Source organism: Lissotriton helveticus, chromosome 1_2, assembly GCF_964261635.1.
Source record: "Lissotriton helveticus chromosome 1_2, aLisHel1.1, whole genome shotgun sequence".
Lineage (NCBI taxonomy): Eukaryota > Metazoa > Chordata > Amphibia > Caudata > Salamandridae > Lissotriton > Lissotriton helveticus.
The window spans coordinates 455,159,293-455,162,950 of record NC_136058.1 but is presented as its reverse complement, the minus strand read 5'-3'; positions in this window follow the sequence as shown (position 1 = coordinate 455,162,950).

Sequence of the window (3,658 nt, the reverse complement as noted above, 5' to 3'; positions counted from 1 at the left end):
TGTAACGGCCAGCGGTTCTACCTTCTGTGCATTGCCTGGAACCGTGGCCTGGAGCCGTCCCTCTTAGACATGCACTGGACACCCCTGTCCCAGCACATTAATGTAACGGCCAGCGGTTCTACCTTCTGTGCATAGCCTGGAACCGTGGCCTGGAGCCGGCCCTCTTAGACATGCACTGGACACCCCTGTCCCCGCTCATTAGTGTAACGGCCAGCGGTTCTACCTTCTGTGCATAGCCTGGAACCGTGGCCTGGAGCCGGCCCTCTTAGACATGCACTGGACACCCCTGTACCAGCACATTAGTGTAACGGCCAGCGATTCTACCTTCTGTGCATAGCCTGGAACAGTTGCCAGGAGCCGGCCCTCTTAGACATGCACTGGACACCCCTGTCCTAGCACATTAGTGTAACGGCCAGCGTTTCTACCTTCTGTGGATAGCCTGGAACCGTGGCTTGGAGCCGGCCCTCTTAGACATGCACTGGACACCCCTGTCCGAGCACATTAGTGTAACGGCCAGCGGTTCTACCTTCTGTGCATAGCCTAGAACCGTGGCTTGGAGCCGGCCCTCTTAGACATGCACTGGACACCCCTGTCCTAGCACATTAGTGTAACGGCCAGCGGTTCTACCTTCTGTGCATATCCTGGCACCGTGGCTTCGAGCCGGCCCTCTTAGACATGCACTGGACACCCCTGTACCAGCACATTAGTGTAACGGCCAGCGGTTCTACCTTCTGTGCATAGCCTGGAACCGTTGCCTGGAGCCGGCCCTCTTAGACATGCACTGGACACCCCTGTCCTAGCACATTAGTGTAACGGCCAGCGGTTCTACCTTCTGTGCATAGCCTGGAACCGTTGCCTGGAGCCGGCCCTCTTAGACATGCACTGGACACCCCTGTCCCAGCACATTAGTGTAACGGCAAGCGGTTCTACCTTCTGTGCATAGCCTGGAACCGTTGCCTGGAGCCGGCCCTCTTAGACATGCACTGGACACCCCTGTCCTAGCACATTAGTGTAACGGCCAGCGGTTCTACCTTCTGTGCATAGCCTGGAACCGTTGCCTGGAGCCGGCCCTCTTAGACATGCACTGGACACCCCTGTCCCAGCACATTAGTGTAACGGCAAGCGGTTCTACCTTCTGTGCATAGCCTGGAACCGTGGCTTGGAGCCGGCCCTCTTAGACATGCACTGGACACCCCTGTCCCCGCACATTAGTGTAACGGCCAGCGGTTCTACCTTCTGTGCATAGCCTGGAACCGTGGCTTGGAGCCGGCCCTCTTAGACATGCACTGGACACCCCTGTCCCAGCACATTAGTGTAACGGCCAGCGGTTCTACCTTCTGTGCATAGCCTGGAACCGTTGCCTGGAGCCGGCCCTCTTAGACATGCACTGGACACCCCTGTCCCCGCTCATTAGTGTAACGGCCAGCGGTTCTACTTTCTGTGGATAGCCTGGAACCGTTGCCTGGAGCCGGCCCTCTTAGACATGCACTGGACACCCCTGTCCGAGCACATTAGTGTAACGGCCAGCGGTTCTACCTTCTGTGCATAGCCTGGAACCGTGGCCTGGAGCCGGCCCTCTTAGACATGAACTGGACACCCCTGTCCCAGCACATTAGTGTAACGGCAAGCGGTTCTACCTTCTGTGCATAACCTGGAACCGTGGCCTGGAGCCGGCCCTCTTAGACATGCACTGGACACCCCTGTCCCAGCACATTAATGTAACGGCCAGCGGTTCTACCTTCTGTGCATAGCCTGGAACCGTGGCTTGGGGCCGGGCCCTCTTAGACATGCACTGGACACCCCTGTCCTAGCACATTAGTGTAACGGCCAGCGGTTCTACCTCCTGTGCATAGCCTGGAACCGATGCCTGGAGCCGTCCCTCTTAGACATGCACTGGACACCCCTGTCCCAGCACATTAGTGTAACGGCCAGCGGTTCTACCTTCTGTGGATAGCCTGGAACCGTTGCCTGGGGCCGGCCCTCTTAGACATGCACTGGACACCCTAGTCCTAGCACATTAGTGTAACGGCCAGCGGTTCTACCTTCTGTGCATAGCCTGGAACCGTTGCCTGGAGCCGGCCCTCTTAGACATGCACTGGACACCCCTGTCCCAGCACATTAGTGTAACGGCCAGCGGTTCTACCTTCTGTGCATAGCATGGAACCGTTGCCTGGAAATGAGCCCTAGACACTCTTGCTATATCACCTGAGCTATATAATGGGGTCCTGGTGAACATATAATGAATGATATAGAATGAATATTTTTACAAAAACATTAAAAAAAATGTATTTTAAATTTCAGGGGGACAAGGTCACCGAAGTCATGGAACTACGAGCGTGGTAAAACTTCAGCTTTCCCCCTTATGGAGGTCAAAAATTTTAGTGCATCAAAATCATTTAAAAACTATATAGGTGTAATTGCAGTGTCCTGAATACTGTATAACTGTATTTGCAGTGTTCTGTGCCCCTCCAAAATGAATTTATAACACTTTTGAAGTCTGCTGAAGCAAAAAATGACTAAGTCCAAAAACATCATAAAGTGTTAAAAAACGGTCAAAATTGGGTCAAAATGAAAAAAAACAAAGTGCTACAGTGGCCCAATAGCATGCTGAACATATATTGAATGATATAGAATGACTAGTTTTACAAAAACATTAAAAATTGTTATTTTAATTTTCAGGGGGACAAGGTCACGGAAGTCATGGAACTCCGAGCGGGGTAAAATTTCAGCTTTCCCCCTTATGGAGGTCAAATATTTTAGTGCATCAAAATCATTAATAAACTATATAGGTGTAATTGCAGTGTCATGAATGCTATATAACTGCATTTGCACTGTTCTGTGTACCTCCAAAATGAATTTCAAACGCTTTTGAAGTCCCCTGAAGCAAAAAATGACTAAGTCCAAAAACATCAATGGTGCATCAAAGTGTTCAAAAATGGATTGAAATGAAAACAAACGAGTGTTAAAGTGGCCTTAGAGCATTATAAACACACAATGAATGAAACAGAATGAATAGCTTTACAAATAAACATGAAAATTTGCATTTTAAATTTCAGGGGGACAAGGTCACTTTTGTGTCCGAGGTCATGGAACTCCGAGTGGGGTAAAATTTCAGCTTGCCTCCCTTATGATGTTTAAAATTTGTAATACTTCAAAATCATTTAAAAACTATATAGGTGTGATTGCAATGTCCTGAATAGTTCCCAAATGTATTTTCAGCACTTTTGAATCATCCCTCATCACAATTTTCATCAATTTCCCAATCATCACCAGCGCTTCAAAGTGACATAAAACGGTCAAAAATGGTGGAAAATGAAAAAAACAGCAAGGAACACGTGCCTAATAACATGCTAAACATAATGTATATCTCCATACATTTTTAAATCAATTTAACCTTTTCATGCATCACTAGTGATGCACACTAAACCTGATATGCATCACTGGTGAGACAAGTCAAGCTGGTAGCCTGACCTTTGACCAAGCCGGAAAAAAAAAGGTGCTCAATCATAATATTTTGACGCCCTCTTTCATATGCACCCCCCTTTTTTCAGAAAAAAATATTGGGGTACCCTTTTTTCTAGAGAGCAGCACCAGTGATGCATTCACCCCAAAGGTGTTTTTTCCCCTGGGCCCCTCCCCCAAACGAAAACACATTGAC